The sequence below is a fragment of the Vicia villosa genome, unplaced genomic scaffold (genome assembly GCF_029867415.1).
Source record: "Vicia villosa cultivar HV-30 ecotype Madison, WI unplaced genomic scaffold, Vvil1.0 scaffold7, whole genome shotgun sequence".
Classification (NCBI taxonomy): Eukaryota; Viridiplantae; Streptophyta; class Magnoliopsida; order Fabales; family Fabaceae; genus Vicia; species Vicia villosa.
The window spans coordinates 842,186-863,953 of NW_026706810.1; positions in this window are offsets into that span (position 1 = coordinate 842,186).

Consider the following 21,768-nt stretch of genomic DNA (forward strand, 5'->3'; position numbering starts at 1 on the left):
TTTATTTTATGAAAACATTTTTTTGTTTCAAGAAAATGACTGTTTAAACTTAAAACGCATTTTAAGAAACTGAATAAGACTCAATTGCAAAGAAAAGGCACAAGGCTCAAATTATTATTTATAGAATGGTGATCAGCCAAATGCTTGATTCCATGGAGTATTTACAAAGTTGGAAATTGGTAATTTTTTTTGGGAAAAGGGCTACGATGAAACGTGACGACCATTATCTTTCCCTTCCACTATGAATTGTTCTGTATTCGTGCTTCGTAGAAGATGGCCTACTGATGATGAATACTCCGCTATGGATTTTCGAATGATCAAGTTTGTCCTGAACACAGTTACTTGCCATATATCCCTAACTTTTGCGTAGACTACCCCTTTCAGGTTTTAAGTCTACCGGGATTGATTATATATATATTTTTATGTCTCTAACTTTTGCCTGAATTGCCCTTTCGGGTTTTCGATTCACCGAGACGCTCTTTTTTGCCTAAGTCGCTCTTTGCGAGTTTTCAACTTAGCGAGCTGTTCTTTTATTTATTTAGGCGAAGTATTTCTTGACTGCGTCGACGTTCACATGACGGGTAAATTCTTCTCCATTCATAGTCGTGAGTATTAAGGCCCCTCCTGAGAAAGCTCTCTTGACCACGTATGCGCCTTTCTTCGATTAAGTTCAATTCATCAAATCTGCTTTGACACCACTCGGCTTCTATTAATTTTGCCTACATCAAGACTCTCATTGATGGGATCTCGACCTCTATGGGTAGGATTGCCTCCATGCCATATACAAGGGAGAAAGGAGTTGCTCCAGTCGAAGTACGTACGGATGTACGGTAACCATGAAGAGCAAACGGGAGCATTTCATGCCAATCTTTGTAAGTGATAACCATCTTCTGAATGATTTTCTTGATGTTTTTGTTAGCTGCTTCTACAACTCATCTTTGGTCTGTAAGGAGATGAGTTGTGATGTTCAATCTTGAATTCTTCACAAAGTTCCTTCATCATTTTGTTATTCAAATTTGACCCATTGTCAGTGATTATCTTGCTAGGAATGCTGTAGCGACAGATGATGTGATTCTTGATAAACCTGACGACAACTTGTCTTGTAACATTTGCATACGAAGCTGCTTCGACCCACTTGGTGAAATAGTCAATGGCTACCAAGATGAAGCGATGTCCGTTGGACGCTTTTGGCTCGATCATTCTGATCATGTCGATTCCCCACATGGAGAAAGGCCAATGGGAAGAGAGTATGTTGAGAAGAGATGGTGGCACATGAATTCTATCGGCGTAGATCTGACATTTGTGACACCTCTTCGCATACTGGTAGCAATCTGACTCCATCGTCAGCCAATAATATCCTGCTCTCAGTATTTTACTTGTCATGGTGTGTCCATTGGTGTGAGTACCAAAGGAACCTTCATGTATTTCTCTCATGAGTGTTTCTGCTTCTTTTCTATCAACGCATCTGAGCAGAACCATGTCGAAATTTCTCTTGTACAGAACATCTTCATTCAGGAAGAATCTGCCAGCCAACTTTCTCAAAGTTTTTCTATCTTTCTTTGATGTCCCAAGAGGGTACTCTTGCCTTTGAAGAAAGTTCTTGATGTCGTGATACCACGGTTTGTCGTCGATGATTACCTCTACTGTGAAGACATGAGCGGGCCTATCTAGGCGCATGACATCGATCTGAAGAATGTCATTCCAATGATTTATCCTAATCATGGAAGAGAGTGTGGCTAATGCATCAACCAAGTTGTTTTCTTCACGAGGAATGTGATGAAAATCTACCCTGTCGAAGAATGGTAACAATCTTCTCGCGTAGTCTTTGTAAGGGATTAGCCCAGGTTGGCGTGTTTCCCATTCTCCTTTGATTTGATTGATGACCAAAGCAGAATCTCCGTATTCATCCAAGTGTTTGATTCTTAGATCCACGGCTTCTTCGAGAACCATGATGCAAGCTTCATATTCGGCCTCATTGTTTGTGCATTTGAAAGTTAATCTGGCGGTAAGTGGAATTGGGTACCTCGAGGGATAACAATGATTGCCCCAATTCCTCGTCCATAAGTGTTGACAGCTCTGTCAAAGATTAAGCCCCATTGGGATCCTATCTCAGGTCCTTCGTCTGGTAGTGGCTCGTCGTAATCTTTCATCTTGAGGTACATGACGTCCTCGTCCGGAAAGTCAAAATTGGTTGATTCATGACCATTGAGTGGATGGTGAGCCAGATGCTCATCTAGGATACTTCCTTTCACGGCTTTCTGTGCGTGATACTCAATGTCATATTCTGATAACAACATCTGCCAACGGGAAATTCTCCCGGTTAAGGCAGGCTTCTCAAAAATGTACTTGATTGGATCCATATGGGGGATCAAACAAGTAGTATGTCAAATCATGTACTGGCGGAGACGCTTGGCAGCCCAGGCCAAAGCACAACAGGTTTTCTCGAGCATGAAGTAGTGGGATTCACAGTCATTGAATTTCTTGCTTAGGTAGTAGATGGCATGCTCTTTTCTTCTCGTCTCGTCTTGCTGTCCAAGGACACAACCCATGGAATCTTCTAAGAAGGTTAAGTACATTATCAAAGGTCTTCCTTCCACTGGAGGAGACAAAATGGGTGGTTCGAGCAGATATTCCTTAATGCTGTCGAACGCTTTCTGACAATCGTCTGTCTAGACGCAACTCTGATTTTTCCGTAGGAGTTTGAAAATTGGAGCACAAGTTGCAGTCATGAGATATATGAATCTCGAGATGTAATTCAGACGTCCAAGAAATCCTCTAACTTGTTTCTCGGTTCTAGGTGAAGGCATTTCTTGAATTGCCTTGACTTTGTCTGGATCCACTTCAGTTCCTCGTTTGCTGACGATGAAACCAAGGAGTTTTCCTGAGTAGACACCAAAGGTACACTTATTGGGATTTAGACGAAGCTGAAACTTCCGTAGGCGTTGAAATAACTTTGTCAGATTCTGTATGTGATCTTCCTCATTTTCTGATTTGGCAATCATGTCATCCACATAGACTTCCACTTCCTTATGCATTATGTCGTGGAAAAGTGTAGTCATGGCTCTTTGATATGTTGCCCATGCGTTCTTTAGTCCAAAAGGCATAACGCGGTAGCAGAACGTGCCCCAGGGGGTGATGAAAGCTGTTTTCTCCATGTCTTCAGGTGCCATTTTGATTTGGTTGTATCCCGAAAATCCGTCCATGAATGAGAAAACTTTGGATTTTGATGTACTGTCAACCAACATGTCAATATGTGGTAAAGGAAAATCATCCTTTGGGCTAGCTTTGTTCAAATCTCTGTAGTCGACGCACATGCGGACTTTTCCGTCTTTCTTAGGAACGGGAACAATGTTAGCTAACCACTGGGGGTATTCTAAAGTGACGAGGAAACCAACGTTGATTTGCTTTTGAAATTCCTCTTTGATTTTCATAGCCATCTCCGGATGAGTTTTTCTCAGTTTTTGCTTGACCGGAGGGCATTCATGTTTTAATGGCAAGTGATGCTCCACTATACTAGTATCCAACCCTGGCATATCCTGATAGGAGCAAGCGAAGACATCTGAGAATTCCTTGAGCAGTTGTATCAAACTCTCTCTGATCTCTGAAGTGAGCGAAGCTCCAATCTTAACCTCTTTTCTGTTTCCATCGGAACCAAGGTTAATGATCTCTAGAGGCTCATTGTGTGGCTGAATGGCCTCTTCCCTTTGTTGAAGTAATCGGGAAATTTCCTTTGATATTTCTTCGTCTTCTTCTTCCTCTGCCTCGAATACAGGAAACCCAAAGTTTGGAGAAGTCATACGGTCGCACGTTTCAATGGGGTGTTTTATGATTAATCTGCATATGTGTGATGAATTTTTATTTAGACAACGAGGGAAGACTCGGTGTATGCAGTTAATGGAATATTTTGATGTTTTTTAGGGTGTTTTTTAGGATTACCAATTTCCGAAAAAAAAGAAAAGGGAAAAACTAACGAAGGAACAAAATGACATTTTTATTTATCAACAGTCATTTCTTGAAACAAAGACCCTATAAAACAAAACTCTATTGCTTTGGGCAAAGCAAAGAGGCACATTTTCCTAAGAAATAGTAAAATGCAAAGCCCTATGAAACATCTCTTCACCCTGGGCTCTGGTGAGAGGACAAAATAACGGTGAAAGTTCCTACTTAGGAGTGCGAACAATAGTCAAAACTTCAACAGCCGTCCAATAGTGGCGAACCCCATTGTGCACTAGGTAATCTGGCACTTTAGGCTTAAGTTGGCTCGTGGTAGGTCTTGATTTACCAACCACTGTCTTTGCAACACTCAGACGATCTTCTTCTACTTCAGCAGACTGAGCGGTGTGAGCATACCCATTTCCAAGTGGAGTATGTCAATTTTTCTTTTGAGGAAACTTCCAATCTTCTGAATGGAGAGACTCGTTGTCGGAGACACTTTTGAGATCATCCTCTTCTGTATTTTGGTCTTGCTCTTCTCCCAAGATGGCGTTGACTAGGTATGTGAACTCTAAATCCGTAGCCTCGGAGGGTGACTTGGGGATATAATCCTCAATGATGACTTCACCAGTTGATGATGATGAATAGCAAGGGTTATATATCTCTTTTGGCTGAGTAAGGTACTCATAATCAATGTTCCATCCAGTCGGAACAATATCTTCAAGAGAGATTTTTGAACTTTTAGGAGCGGAGTATTTCACCATGTAGTCGAATTTTCCGCTTGGTTCTCCTAATGTATCCCAAGTTTCTTCGGGGATAGGAGGAACTTCTTCTGATGAACCATGACTTCTAGTGGTGAAGCTGTTAGTAACTTTGTCACTGCTTGGTTGAGTCTTACTTTCAGATCCTTTAGCTGGATAATAGCAAGGTGAATCAGACTCTGTTAGGGATATGTATCCTGCCTCGAGAAGGTAGGACATACATTCCACTTCAAAATTCTCATCGGTGTTTTCTATACCGATGGTATTGACTGTTTGTTGAACAGGTTGAAGAAAACCTCCACTGCGGAAAGTTTCTTGAATTGGGAGTACTACCTCAATTCCTGGAAAAGCCTTTGATGATGTCGAAAAGAATCCAACTCCTGTTCTGTTCTTGTTGTTGGTAGGAATCTCAATGTGCCCCCAACCACTGGTAGTGCCATCCTTTACAACTTGGATTGCATCTTTGTAAGAAGAAATAGACGTTGCTTTCTCCTTTCCTTTTTCCTTATCCAAGGAAAGTGCTTGGAATTTAGTTCCAGCGACTTCTTTTGGTTCTAGGTCGGAGAACGATGACAGGTTACTGACAATCAAAACTCGTTCTCCACATACGATTACCAATTTGTCATTTCTTATGAACTTCAGTTTCTGATGAAGTGTTGAAGTAATTGCCCCAGCCTCATGAATCCATGGGCGACTTAGCAAACAACTGTATTGTGCCGGGATATCCATAACTTGGAAAGTGATTTTGAACGTCTGAGGTCTAATAGTTATGGGAAGATCTACTTCTCCAAAAACTGACTTCCTTGATCCATCAAATGATTTGACGATGACGTGACTGTCCCTTAGCGGGTAATCTTTGAAAGATAATCTTGACAAGGTTGATTTCGGCATGACATTGAGAGAGGATCCGTTGTCTATTAGGACTCCTGTGAGTACATCACCCATGCAGCCAACTGAGATGTGAAGTGGAAGATTATGGTCCACTCCTTCTTCAGGAAGATCTTCGTCACAGAAACCCTGATTAGTTCCTGCGGAGATGTTGGCAATGATGTTGTTGAATTGCCTTACAGTAACACTTGGTTCTACGAAAGCTTGTTCCAAAACTTTCTGTAGAGCTTCCCTATGAGCTTCAGAACTCAATAGCAGGGAGAGAACAGATATCCTAGACGGAGTATGTAGCAGCTGGTCTACAATGTTGTATTCACTCCTCTGGATTAATTTCAAGATCTCATCACTTTCTTTCGCTTGAGTAGCATTGGTCGGATGATTGTCTTGCTTATGTGGTGCTTCTTCCGAAGGTTTCTCCATATTTCCTGTTGTTCTGTTGAAAACTCGTCCACTTCTGGTGACTCGACTAACGTCAGAAATGTTGACAACAGACGGTAATGGTATTTCCTTACCATTTTCAATGAATGTAGCATTGTACTTGTATGGTATAACCTTGATGGACTCATTCGGTACAGGACCTGGTAAGTAGATGACTAACAGAGCAATTGTTGTCTTCCTGCTGTCATTCTTGACTTGCATTGGTTCAACTTGATTAATTTGAGGAGATACGATAAAGACTTCGTCATGTTCTCTATTGGCAAGAACTGTAATGGTATTGTCATCCATTAGTTTCTGAATGTCATTGCGAACGAGCAAACATCCTCGTGAATTTCTTCGACAGATTCTGCATCTACTGTAAGGATGGAAATCCGTTCCAAAGTAGGCAAGTCCATTTAAAGTCTTAAGGAACCTGACTACCGATCCTTCGAGATCTTCAACTTTGTAGATCTTGTATTCTACTGGACATCCTTGAACCATGTTGACGTCGTATTCAGTTTTGACTCGGATGTGTTGAATCCATCCTAAGTCCATTTGTTCTTGTAATGCAGCTTGAACTACAGCACATCCTTGATTATTATTTGGACAAATTTCACATGTGAAGTAGTTGTGAGGTGGTACATGGCCGTACCCAGCTTGTCTAGCGTGCATTTTGACGAGATTTTCCCCTATCTGACGAATGTCGTAGATTTGAATGACGTTGGGGTGCTGATCTATCAGATTCACTGAAGCTTCTTTATGTTGCGCCAAAGGATTTGCTTGGACGTTAGGATTAGTATCTTTGAAGGATAGCATTCCGCTCTTTACTAATCTTTGAACGTCGATCTTGAAAGGGAAACAATTCTCAATGTCGTGACCCGGTGCCCCCTGATGGTAGGGAAGAGATTGATTTGCCTTGAACCAAGGTGAAGATTCATTTGTAGGATTTAGAGGACTCCTTGTCTGAATGAGTCCTTTCGCCAGTAATGTTGGAAACAATTCTGCATACGACATTGGTACGGGGTCAAAGGCAGGATACCTTGAAACCCGATTGTTGTTGAAATTTGGAGGTCGAACCTGTTGCTGAGGTTGTTGCGGCCTTTGTTGAAATAGTTGTTGAGAAACCTGAGGTTGATAAGCTGGCGCTGAGTTAACAACCGGAGTTATCGTAGCAACTTGAGGTGGAAACTTCTTCTTTTCTTTGTGCAAGACATTGCTGACATCTTGATCCTTTTTCTTCTGGAAAGAACTTCCGTACTTCCTAGGACCAATAGAAGATTCTGGTTCTTTGTTCAAGCGTCCTTCTCGAAGTGCTTCTTCTAAACGTACATCCATGTTTACCATCTCTGTAAAGTCACTTGGTGCACTTGCAACCATTCGTCCGTAGTAAAATGGACTCAAAGTCTTGAGATAGATTTTCGTCATTTCTTTCTCTTTAAGTGGAGGACAAATTTAAGCAGCAACTTCACGCCATCTTTGAGCGTATTCCTTGAAGCTTTCTCTACCCTTTTGAGTCATGGCCCGGAGTTGATCTCTGTCGGGAGCCATATCCAGATTGTACTTATACTGTTTGACGAAGGCCTCTCCGAGGTCTCGAAAAGTACGAATCTCCAAACTGTCCAAGTTTATGTACCATTTGAGTGCAGCACCAGTCAGGCTGTCTTGAAAATAATGAATGAGCAATTGTTGATTATAAGTCTGAGTTGACATTCTTCGAGCGTACATCACGAGGTGACTTTGTGGGCATGAATTCCCTTTGTACTTCTCGAAATCTGGTACTTAGAATTTGTGAGGAATCTTAACATTTGGAACCAGACAGAGGTCTGCAGCATTCTTTCCAAATAGATCTTGTCCTCGAAGAGTCTTGAGTTCCTTCTGCATTTGCAGAAACTGTTCCTGGAACTCGTCCAATCTTTCATACACGCCAGCGTCCTCACTGGGAGCGTAATGATATACTTGTCCGTCAGGTGGAGGAAAAGTATGCATAATCGGTTGTGGAGAAGCCATGACAGCAGATCTTGGTATCTCAGCATTCTGTTGTGGGAAACCCATTGCCGTTGCTCTCGGAACTTCAATTTCTAGAGGTCTGTAACCCTCCGGTGGATGCATCTCCGTTGTAGCTCTTGGAACTTCAGAAACTGGGGGTATGTACCCGTCTGGAATAAAGTTATACGGCATTCCCCAAGGTCGGTTGGTCGATTCTGTGCAACTACCAGGGCTTCTACCATACTATTGAGCCTTTCAATAGCATCTTTGAGAGTAGTAACCTCTTCTCTGAGTTCTCCATTCTCTTGTTCAAAGTCTTCCATTCTTTTCTTGCGACTTGAACGAGTGTTGTATGAATGAGACAGCTTGAATGCCTTTGTTCACCTCCTTCTCCTCCTCTCTTTCTAGAGAAAGGAAAGTGACGATTAGATCCGCGACAATTCTCGTGTCAGTGCGTACGACTAAAGCGATGCATGATGTGTAATAAAGTTAATATTTTTCAAGGAAACACCATAATTACGTTATGAAACATCAAACTTTTTATTAATTAAGCGAAAATGCCGTTTTTTACACACTTTAAAAAGGGAAATACAGAGAAACTGAGTGAAAGGACTCTAAAACTTTGATGAAGAGCCGACTTCACGTTCTAACATTTTCTTCTGTTTCTTGAGCTGAGCGTTCTCTGATGTGAGTTGATCGATGATCCAGGAAGCAGGAGGGATATGATGAGAAAGTGACGATTGTGTCACTTGTCGATCGAGTACTTCAAGTAACTCATCCTTCCTTCTTAGGATGTTCTGAATCTCAACATTTTCTATGTTGATGATTCGATACTTGTTCCTCCAAGCATTCCTTTCTTGACATACCTTGTTTAATGCCGTTTGCAGTTTTTCAGCATCGGTGGAGAAAAGGAATATTGGTTCCTTTAGGGGAATAGGTTCTTGACGCTGATATGGCATCCTGAGCTTGAATGCTCTGACGCGTACCCATTGAAGGTAAGGATCCAAGGAGATGCAAAGATGTTTTCCTAACAATCTTCTCCATTTGCTGTGAACAAGACGCCAGGATTGGACAATTTCCTTCTTCAGCATGTTACCATGATCGTCGATGTTCTTGAAGAACAGACTCTCCAATTGAATATTACTTGGTATATTTTTCATGGGATAGCCGTATTGACGACGGGCTAAAGCTGGATTATAACTGATTCCTCCCTTAGTTCCAATAAGGGGTACTTTGGGATAACTTCCGCAACTGAAGATGATCTTGGTTTCGTCGTTGTCAGGACTACACCAATCAATGTCCATATGAGTGAGGGACATGATTTTCTGTGACCAGTAAAGGCTATCCCTCATGTTCCAAAAGTGCTAGACGTCGGCAGGTGCGAGACGAACCATTCGTATAACAACGGTATGCAACATGTAATTAATCCTCCTCGCTGCAGGTTTCTTGAATGCACAGAGTGATAAGCATCCGCAAGCAAGGTTGGAACTGGATTTCCAATTAAGAAGATCTTAATTGCGTTGATGTCAACGAAATCGTTAATGTTAGGGAACAAAAACAATCCGTAGATGAGCAAAGCCAAGATGTCTTCAAAAGCGCTCATATCTTGGATGCTGACGAAGTACCGAGCTTGATCCAACAGGAACTTGGAGGGTAATCCTTGAATGCCTCCTTTACTCATCATATGAGTTCTTATGTCGACTACGTTCAAGGGAGTAGTTGCTGCAATGATAATGTCGTCAGGGTTCTTTTCCAAACCGGAGTACGGATCTTGCGCGTACACGTGTATTCCAACCAGACGAGAGTACTCCTCCAACGTAGGCATGAGTTGATAATCTGGAAAGGTGAAGCAGTGATACGTTGGATCGTAAAACTGTACCAAAGTGGGAAGGATCCCGTCCACAATGTTGGTATTGAGAAGAGGCAGAAGTTTTCCATACTTCTCCTTGAAAGCCTGGGGGTTGACCACCAGTTTTCCGAGCTTTTCCAATTCCTCGATCTTAGGAATTTTGAAGGTGTATTTCCTAGCTCTCTTTCTTCTGTAATCCATGGTATAGATCCTTAAGTCCTTTCTCCGTTTCTCTCTTTCTATGAAGTTCAAAACGTTCGTTATTTAGTTTCCTTGAAAAACGACTCGAAAAAGACTCTTTTTATTTTTATTATTATGATGAATGCATGAATTCATGAATGCACACACAAGAGTTTTTAAACAAACATGGCGTAGAAGGGTATTGTGGTCATGGAGTCACAACGCAAACCTCGCCCCAGGGTAAACTAAGGATAAGGATTTTCGTACCTGTAGAACAGGTTCTAGGGATCTCAGATTTTTTGCTCAACCTTAAAGATACGTTGACTGGTATCTATAAGAGAGTTTTCTCTGAGAGTAGTATCTGCGTGACAATTACTTTCGTAATCACCGCTCTACGTGCTAAAAAAGGCTTTAAGTGGGGTTAATGTGTTTCTAGGTCCTCCTGGTACAAATCAGTCTCGGAATGCATTGGCGCAGTTAATCACAACCAGCCAGGCAAATCCCAAGAGTAGATTTGGGAACCAAGATTAGAGGGCCTTCACCGAGAAGACATCCTTCATCCTATCTTATGTTGCACTCAAATCCGGGTATAGGATTTCTCACCACAAGGGGGAATCAAGCCCTTTCCCGATATAAAATTAACAAAATAAACAAGTATATATGCAAAAATCACATGAAATGACACAAAGGTTAGGCAAGACCTCTCTTGTTTGAGGGAGAATTTGGCATCCCTAATTCCTCATTGGGGGCTGGACCAGCCCAGGTCAACCATTGGTTTGGATGAAAAACCAAGGTTATTACTATCCCCAGCAGAGTCGCCATTTTTCTGTGGTGTCGTTTTCTTTACCTCACCGTTTCACTTGGGAGGGCGGCACGCTAGACCCTTCACGCGAAATTTAGAAGGTGAATGCGCACGGGGCGGGATGAATTTTGTTTCAGTTCTTCCTATGATATCACACGAACGTTTTAATTATCCTACGAGTAGGAGAGGGGAAAAAGATCTCAAATAAACCCTAGGAGTTTGCTAAGTGTGGGGATTCACCTAGACTAGAAATTCTGGAATCCGGGAGGTCGGTTATACATTGGGAAGAGTTTAAGCACCCTACATATATGTAGTACTCTACGGGAATCTTCTCTGTGTCTATGTGTTTGTGTTTGTTGCTTATTATTGGGAAAGTTTCTCCTTTATGTTAGGAGAAGGAATTGAATTGATTTAAAAAGACAGACAGACAGACTATTTTTGGTTTTTTATTAGCTCGCTGAGATTCCTTGTGAACCTCATGCCTACATATCCGTAATGGAAGTCAGAGCTTTTTGTAGTTCGGAGAACTAATTAGGGAAATTTATTATTTTTGGTGCCTTGCTTGAAGCTCAAGGTTAAAGCTTGAATTAAATCTCTGTTTACTGTAAAGAGGCATGAAATCATCTTTACAGAGAGGTATTTCTACCATTTCACCACAAACATTAAAAGAGTGACAGAATAACTGGATTCATTTCATTCAAGAGGGGGACCTTACTTGTGTATATGCAAGTATACCAGTCAACTGCGTCTTGAATGAAAGAGAGGTGCTCATCCAAATTAGGGAAAGTTACCACATGCTTGGGTTTTATTGCCAGAGCATGCCTTTCAAAATCCTAAATGGGAGACTGATTAAAATTAAAATGTAATTTAATGTTTGTTTGTTTGAATGTGGTGAGATAGGAGAAAGATCTCTCTATAGAGATAAGCTATGTCTATCTACTGTATGAAAGATTTGACTTTAGCTGGCTTGTATGAGGCCCAAGCTTGAGGCTTTTGATTGATTTTTAATGACTCTGGGAGATAACTCTACTGGGGATTGACTTAAACTAAGAAGTTTTTGTGTTCTGTACAAAGCCCAGAATTGAGACTGACTCTTTATTGAGGAATATGTCTTTTACTGACTGAAACTGGTGAGATTATCTTTTTAAAGAATGAATGGAGGCTGACCCTTTCCAGGGGTTTTACTCTACTGGAGAATTTATCTTTTGAAAGTTCAATTTTTGGAGGCTAACCCTTTCCAGGGATTTTGACTCAGCTGGTGAAATTATCTATTAAAAGACTGATTTTTTTGGAAGCTAACCCTTTCCAGGGATTTATGAATGATAGCAGAAAGATTATCTAATTGAGACTTCTTGTTTAAAGCCCAAGATTAAGGTTGACTCTGATTGAGGATTGATAACTCTGGATCCTAGACTCTGCTAAGGAAGATTAAAGATGATAAGGGTGACAGAGACTGTCCATGTCTCTCATTCCAAAAGATGTACTCAATATGAGATCGAGACATTCTTAGCTTGTTTAAAGTCTGGTTTAAAGAAAAGAAGAGACTCACCAGGATAGGCTAAAAGGTGACTAAAGACCTGTTCCTAAGTTTATAAGAAACCTGATGGGTCCTTGTATACAAGCTCAAGAGGAAGCTGGGAATGCTTTTAAGAAGCCTGTGGGTCCTTGTACAAAGCCCAAGAGGAGGCTAGTCGAGGGTCATCGAGGGTCCTTGTTATAGCACAAGAGAAAGCTATATGGTTTTGAACTTATTTTGCCTCTAAGCAAACGGGTAAGAGGTTTCACCGGGAATAATTCCTCTTGGATAGATGTGTCCTATTTTGGGTTCTAAGGCTTTTTCAAGATGTTTCACCGGGAATAATTCATCTTGAGGGTTTAAACTACAGATCTCTAATTAGGAAAGAGCCTTCACCGGGAAGACATTCTTAATCCTAGGCCTTATTCCTATTATATATATATATATATATATATATATATATATATATATATATATATATATATATATATAGTTCAACTATCCTAAGGTTTCACTCAGACGTAGTTCTAATATATAGACAGTTTATACTTGACAGTAATTTAAATAAAGACTGTAAATTGAAAGTTATAAAGCCTAACCTGGATGGAGTGGAGGCCTTTGAAGATGTATGTACAAAGTCTTTCTAGCAATTTTGTTGTTTATTGATAACAGTTGAATATTTATGATAAACAGTTAAAGGTTTTTGAAAACAGAAGAAGTGAAGATGGACATAGGTCACATAGGTATCTGAAGAGTTTCACCGGGAATAATGCCCTTCAAATACCAGAAGAATATTTTGAAAACAGAAAGAAGATTTTGTAAATACAGTTTTTTGAAAACATACTAAGAAAAGAAAAAGGTGTTGGGACTTTCACTCTATTAGAGGCCCACTAAAAAATGATTTACTGTTCATGAGAAACAGTTGAGGAGATACAATGTTTTGTTGTCTGAAAACTTGGATCGTCCGTTTGATCGGAGATTGAAAACAGTTTTGAAAATTGACAAATGTCAACTTAATTAGGGTAAAGACAAAGTCTATACCTAATTAAGACCTAAATGATTAGGCCAACGCGCGCCCTCTAAGTCACCAGCTCAAAATAACACCACTAGGCCAACGCGCGCTTGGTGATTATAACACACACCCATTTGGTTATGTTTTCAAACAAGTGGTAAATCATTGAAAAATAAAAGAATCAAAAAGTCTGAGGCGAGGGGGATTCGAACCCCAGACTTGTGGGCAAGAGAGTACTAAGAGCGCATGTGAGGCCACTAGGGCAAGCGATGAATTCGTTTAGTAAACGGATTCAACTAAATATATTTTAAACTAAAACCCTGATATTTAAAAGAATGGCGCCATCACCATCTTCGTCTTCAACCTCCAGCTCAAACATTTTTGAATTTCTGAACTCTCTCAATTCTCAACCATTTGCAAAGATGCAAACATCAAACTTGTTCTAAATTCTCTCACGGTTTCAAATATGTAACTAACACAAGCTATAATTAACTATAACTAACGAATTATATAAAAGACATGAAGAACCCTAAAAATTGAAAAATGAAATTAAATGGCTATACTATAAGATGAATAAATGATGATAGAGGGTTTTCAATCCTCTGATGATGCTGAATGAAATGGTGTTGAGATATATCAAGAAGAGTACTTAAATATGAGTGTTAGAGTTTGAAAAAATACCTCTGAAAATGGAGGTCGATGGCTATGTTGGAGAACTTCTGGCTATGGCTGAATGATCCTAAAAGCTTCCTGGGGACTCAGTGATGCTAACTGAATGCTTATTGTAACTTGAATGCTTCAGAATTACTCTACTCGACACCTTCTATTTGAGCTTCAAGTGAACATGGAGGTTGGTGATTCTGTGGTTACAGATGTGCTGCAGGCATCTGAATAGCTTCACTACACCTCTAGGAACATGTTGATGTGCTTAGATTTGTTTGACACCTTCTGAATTCTTCTATAAACCACCTCCAACTGCTTAAGCTCCAAAGTGAGAGTGACTATGGTGTTTCTCCACTTACAGAAGTGATCCAAGTGCTTGGATCACCTCTAATGAACCTCCTTGAGATGTTAGAATGCTTACTTTCAAAAGAAGAGCTCTGGTTTGAAGAATTCGATTCTTCTTGCCAAAGAACTTTTGAAAACCATAAGCATGAGGGAGAGAAGGAGAAATCAAGAATTGGAGTTGCTTTGGTGTGATTAATATGAAGGAGAGCACTTGTATTTATAGGCAAAGAGTTCAGTGTAATTGCAGAGGTGTGAGCTTGCTTAGGAAGTCATTTTGGTTTCTTGGCCATGAAGAAATTCAAGGAATCTTGCAAATGTGATCATTGCATTTTCGAGCTAGCACCCTATCCATTGATCTCTTCTGATCTTAGGGGACAATTCTGATGCAGAGGAGAGTTTTAATTGGTTGGGAGAAGATACCAATTGGTGATTCATCCATTTTCCATAAATTCCCAAATGTAATCATTACATAATCACATGCCTTTGTTTTTGGGAATATTCTTCAATCCTTATGCAATGATGAAAATGGATGTATGGTATGCTTTCAGATGTATTATGGGTCGTGTAACATCATTTAGTGAAGTCATTTGCACAAAATTGCAAAGTTTCAAATTGTACATGACCTATAATTTTACTCCATGAGGCCAACTTTGAACAAGCATAACTCCTAGCTCAAAATGAATTTGGAGGAGGTTGAGATCAATATGGAAAGCCCTAAACATCTACTTCAATTCATTAGTTTGGGGTTTCTTTAGAATCATTTGGGAAAATTGTGAAAAATGAGCCCAAAGATTGAAGAAAACTAGGTCAAAAACACTTAGAAAAATTTCTAAGTCTTTAAGGCCTATAACTTCCAAAACCCAAATCTCTTAAATGATTGATTTCTTGAATAAAAGTTGCATTGTAAGATGTTATTTTATTTTGCAAGATCTACAACTTTCATGTTGGAAGTTTTTTGAGTTGTGTAGGTAAAATTTTGAGTTCCCATAATGCCTTCAAAAACCCTAATTCCTGACTTTTTGATCCTTGATGAATTTTCTTGAATTTATTTGGTCAAATGACTTTAATAATCATATATTGATGATATTGATCCTCCAAAGTCATGGTTTAACTAAAAACCCTAAAAGTCAAAGGTGATCTTGTACAGTTGACTTTTTTAGATGAAGTGAAATTTTGGTCTTTTGTAATGAATCAAGTCCTCCTCCTTAAATGAGTGATATGAATGGATTATATTGAGGTGATGGAAGCTCTTAAGTCATGTTTTATGTTTTGGATCCATGTCCTGATTAAAAGTCAACTACCCAGATGAATTAGGTCAAAAACCCTAATTGTCGACCAGATGGAATTGATGACTGTAGATCTTGAATTAAAGTGTAATGCCCAATGGATAATGTCATATGAAACAATTGAAGATATTTGAACCAATTGATAGATGCCCTGGAGCTTTTTAGGGTTTCCCAAATGTGATCCCTGATTATAGTCCCTGAAGGGCTCAAAACCCTAGATTGGTGAAGTAAGCAAACCTGAGCCCAGATGATTGGTGTCTAATCAATCATAGGTGAATAGAATGAAGCTTTTGAATCCTATGATTGTATTGGATACTACTCCTTTCATTGATTGATCCTTTGCCTGCGCTCTTTTGTTCTTGAACATCATCGATTAAGTACCAGATGAATAAGTGACTGCCCTGAGTATTTGTTTTAATTTTGATGAAAAGTCTGAAGGTATGACATCTCAGGGGGGGTCAAAATTAGGGTATGACATATAGAAACTGGTGATTGAGAAAATAAATCCCTGTATGCCGTTGGAGATAATGACAAGAGAATTCCTGTCTTTCGTTCGATGATATCCAGCTGGGGATTTTTGATCTTCGCTTGGGGATGAGAGTGACTTGAGTGATCTGATCCTGATGTATCCTGGGGACAAGAGAGATGAGTATACTATCCGACCAGATTTCTGAGCGACAACTTTAATGGAAATAGCGAGTTTGAATAAACCATGCTTAGAGAAGAAGATTGTGTCGGAAAACCGGCAATGTCGGAGGTATAAAATCCGTTGGGGAACCAAGTCTCTGTTAGGAAGAGATCGCTTGAAGATGACTTCTTAAGGATTTCTATGTGGGGATATGTTATAAAAACTGCTCTGTGGGGAAGGTTCCCAGAGATTTTCAATTTTTCATTGCCCCTTGTCTTTGAGTACTTGCAGTTGGAAAACACTTTTAACCATATATGGTCTTTCGCTTGCGGGAATATGCCTGCCCTTGGATTCAGTAACCTGGTATGCTTGATGTTTTTAGATTACTGGAATTCGAACTTCGAAGGAGAGACAGATACGGACACCATCTGATGCCAGTAGCTAAATAGCATTTGTTGAGATTTGTGACTTATGTGACATGCCCCCAGTGATGGACTAACTTCTCTAGTTGTTCAGTGCCTCTGAGAGATTCTATGAATATGTCATGCCCCTTGTATAAACAAGGTTTTAGCTGACCGAGTCATGTATGCTAGACGTCTCTGCAAATTTATCTGTCGTGAGGACTTTTAGTCATTAGTTATGCCCCATGCAGATTCTTCCTGATGCCAAACATTTGAACTTATGTAGACGAAAATATTTTATAATGACACTCATAAAAATGCAATGCATTTGTCTGTCTTGGAGTTTAAAAACATTTTTGGTAAAACAAAAGATGTAAGAAAGTGATATTTGAAAAACATGATATCAACTCAGGATTTTTTGGTAAACTTTAAGGAGTCAGGATACCCTTTTTTGTGACAGTATGCTTTCGAACTAACCATGCTTCAGTTAGGACTTTCAAGGGTTGTAACGTGGCTTGGCTCACGGTTTAAGAAACAAAGGATAATGGCTCAAAGTTTATTTGTACCCATCTCAATCTTCGTGATGTTCTTCGTTCCTATGCTCAGTTAACTTTGCATTTAAGTTCTAGCAGGTCTTGAAGTCATACCACTGACATTTGATGATGGTTAAGGCGTCGTAAGTTTATTCGGATAGACAGTCATCCTTTTTGTAACATTTTTTTGTCGAGGATTTGTAGTGACCTCTTTTTTGACTTTATTATCCCTAACTTTTGCCTGAACTGTTTTATTTTGAGATTACAGTCAGCGGGATGTTTTAGTTCTTGATAAGTCTCCTTCATAGGTTTTGACTTAACATTTTTTCTCTTCTTTTTTCTTTTATGGATATTGACTGCCTGACTTGAGAATTACAAGAATCCATCACTTGTGTAAAGCACCTGGTATAATTGAGTTAACTGAGTAACTACCCTGCCCTAGGTTATGAGTAAGGGTTTTAATATGTATGAGAAAGAAAACTTCTACTTCTTAGGCTCAAAAGGGTTGACGAGGGATTAAAATCCTTATATCTCCACTGTTTAGGAATTGAAACAATGCCTGTACATTGTCAGCATAGTCTGTTCGAAAGCATATTGTATGAGGTTGTGGTATCATTTTCGTCATCCTCCGTTAAATGGTTCACAGCTTTAACGAGAGTTAAATATCATAAGGAAATCCAAGTAAAAACAAAGTTTATTATAGCAATATGAGGGGAAATAAGTCAAGACAAACGTATGCAATGCATTAATGATTATGATAAAATAAATAGAGTCTGACATAAGACGAATGTTTAAACAAACAGGAAAGAAATTGCAAATGCGAGTAAATTAATGATCTAAATAGCCATCCTTTAGACTTTGTGTGGCTCCTCTGGTTGGCCAAATTCAATGATCCCTTCTTCAATCAATTCTTGAATTTTATGTTTTAATGGCCCACAATCTTCTGTATCATGACCAGGACTGTTTGAATGGTAAGCGCATCTTGCATGCTGTTTGTACCCAGGGGCGGGATTAGCTGGAGCTGAGTATGGAGGCAGTAGAGTTATCAGACTCCGATCGAGCAAGTGTTTCAAAGCTTGAGACAATGGCATGTGTAGTGGGGTAAATGACCTTTTGGGTTTGGATTTCCAAGTACGTTTGCCACCTTGTTGCTTACGTTGATCTTTCTGTTGCTGTTGTGTTGGGGCCTGACTAGAGACCAGGACTTCCCCAACGGTGGTGGATTCATTCTTCCCATTGTATGGCTTTTTTACAGTACCAGAAGAAGTAGCCGCCTGAATTTTTCCGCTTCGGATACCACTTTCAACATGTTCTCCAGTCAGTATGAGGTCGTGAAACCAGACGAGGAGCTACCAAGTAAATGGCTGTAGAAAGGACCAGTCAGTGTATTCATGAACTTGTCAACTAACTCTCGGTCAGCCAAGGGAGGTTGGACTCTGCCAGCCAAGTCTCTCCATTTCTGAGCATATTCTTTGAAACTTTCATTAGGTCCCATGGACATGCTTTGTAGTTTCATGCGGGTTGGCGCGAGATCAGCGTTGTATTGGTATTTCTTGTCGAAAGCACCGGCCAAGTCTTCCCATGTATGAATGTTGGTACCCTCTAGTTGATAGTACCACTCGAGTTGGGTTCCAGATAAACTCTCTTGGAAAAAGTTGACCCACAACTTCTTATCAGCGGTATGAGGTTGAATCTTCCTTACATAAGACTTCAAGTGCAGTTTCGGACAAGAGACCCCATCGTATTTAGCAAAGGTGGGAGTCTTGAACTTCGGAGGGATAACAACTCCAGAGATAATTCCTAGTTCTTCAAAATCCAACCCAAGTACCTTCTGAATTTCCATGGCTTTCATACGTTCTTCCAGCAACTTGTATTTATCATCCGGATGTTCATCCTCATGGTAGTAGTCCTCTTCTTCCTCAGAGGGCTTGGCAGAATTGTGGTTACTTTTCGCATCAATTTTGACACTAGCACCATCGTCTTGTTCATTGTCGTCCTCTTTAGAAACCTTGACTTCTTCAGCCTTCTTGAGCGGGCCTCGGAATCTTCTTCCCATGTTAAGGACACCCACAGATCTTCTAGGCCTTTTCTCTTTCTTGGTCATGAGTGCTTTCAGTTCATCTTGCCCCTTGGACAAGTTCTGGATCAGATCTTGAAACTGGGCATTCTGAGCTTGAAGGTCTTTGACTGATTGCTCGAGATTCATGATGCTGAAATAAACAGCGAGGAGGTGAGAAACTTGTGGTGGAAACCTGTGATGCGATGTTATGAATGCAGATGCAATGTTTTCAAGGATCGTTAGGAATTTATTTAGCAACATTTAGACATTTAATCAGTCACAGGTTCGTCTGCGGAACCTTGGCTTTCGTCTTTAAGCGTCCTTCTTTAAGAATCAAGCTCACCATATCGAGTGGGTCATCGCCTCTGATTTGAGATACTTCTGAATTGGAAGGTATGTTGCTAGAGGAAAATAAATCCTCTTGCCCCTTGATAGGTACTGAGTCTCTGAATTGGAAGGTATGTGGCCAGAGGAAAATAAATCCTCTTGCCCCTTGATAGGAATTTAGTCCTTGATAAGAGTACCTGAAATTGTGCGCCCTAAATCCCTAAGATCCTTGAAAGGGTTAGTTAACATGATATGTTATGATGTCATGATGTCATGATGTTATGCGAGTGCAATGCATTAGGCACATCGTAAGATAGTAAGGGCAAACAAGTCCTTTAACAAAACCTGCAAGGAAACAAAGGTTAGTAGCAAACACAAACAAGTCACACAAGTGCCCTTAGGTTTAGAGGCTTGCATGAAGTTCGTAGGTAAGTACCCTCCCCACTGAAGTTTAGTTGGTTCAACCTGTCCTATATAAAGATCGGGTTCTAGGGAGCTCATATCATTGACCTTTCTCAAGGCGCTTATCTCAGTTCGACAATCGAATCGCCAACCGAGAAGGTCCTGAAAGTCCAGTCCATATGAGTGTAGCTTCGAGTATCAACCAACTTCATTCGGAACCAAAGCCAGCCACCTCGCTATTTTCTAATAGGCCAAAGTCAAGTTCAACTAGGGTTCTAAGGGCAAATTAGTGCTTAATGACACCACGCAGCAGCCAAGTGTTTCCTCGAGTCGGATCCCAAGGAACACCAGGACAAACCAATGTGTCACACTAACGATGGCCACCATATCAACCACATCAGTATACGCTGTGCAGTCTCCTTGATCTCATGCCATTTACCTAAGGTACTTAGATCCGGGTTAGGATCTTTCACACAAGTAATATTCCCAAAACAGCCTTTAAAAATAAAGCAAACAAATCAACCAATTTTAAAGTGAATCCTAAGCTTTAAGGTAACCCCTCTTTTAATTCGAAAGCATCCCCAGCAGAGTCGCCAGTTCTGTAATACAGTGAACTGACTTTTTTGAAATGTCGCGGTAAGCAAGAGTCGCCACCGACTTTTATTTTATCCAATAAGAAAGGCTAAAAGAACATGAAAAGACCTTTTGAAAAGATTTTGAGTTCGGGGGGTAAGTTATACAAAGGGAAGGTGTAAGACACCCTTTGTACCCATGGTTATCCATGGGCTCTTAATTGCTTAGTTCACTTTGTTTTCAAAATATTTTAATTGTTTGAAAAAGTGGGGGTGTGAATAGAAATTTGAATAAGAACTTTAGCTTGTAAATAAGCGTAGTCTTTTTGAAAAGTTTCTTTGAAAAGAAGTGGGAAAAGATTTTGAATTTGAATTTGAATTTGAAAAAGAGCAAGCAATTAATAGCAACATTGCTTTAGGTATCCTCGGAATCGAGGGACTTTGACTATTTAGTATATTTAGAGGGAACAGAATTATAAGGCAACAGGCAACAGGCAACAAAGGCAACAAGAAGGATTACCCTAAAGGTGTGTGGGTGCAACAATCACGTGATTAACTTCGATGATATTTATCTTGTAAGTTAGTGATCTATATTCAATTAATAGTCTTGCACTCCCTAGGGTTACTAACCATGGCAGAAAATAAAACAGTTAAAATCCTACGCTATTACAATAAACACCTGTTAATGCAGAAAAATAAAGGCGGAATTTAAAAGTCAGAAGATAAAAGGCCCTAATTACTATTACATCAAAATTGAATAAGCGACCTATACACCTTCTAGAATTTAAAGGGCATAAATTAAATAATTAAATAAAGACAGAAACTTAAATAAATAAGTAAATAAATAAATGAGTAAAATAGAAAGGCAAAATTAAAATGAAGGCAGAATTTTAAATAAAGGCAAAATTAAATAAATATATAAAGAATAAGAGGGAAAAATTAAATAAAGGGCATTCGACAATCAATGGAGTATGGGATGTGTTATACCCCAAAATTTGCCCGCATATTTTTTCAGAAGACTTCTATCTAAAAATTAAGAGTTTCATATAATCTTGGATTTTTATTTCATAAATATCCTGATTTATGAATACTTGTTTTTAGAATTTTTCTTATACGGTATTTTGGCTCGCTGTTGAATTTATTCTTACACAAACGCCAATTACAGTTTATCATTTCACACACGCTGTTTATTTGAGATTTATTTGCAG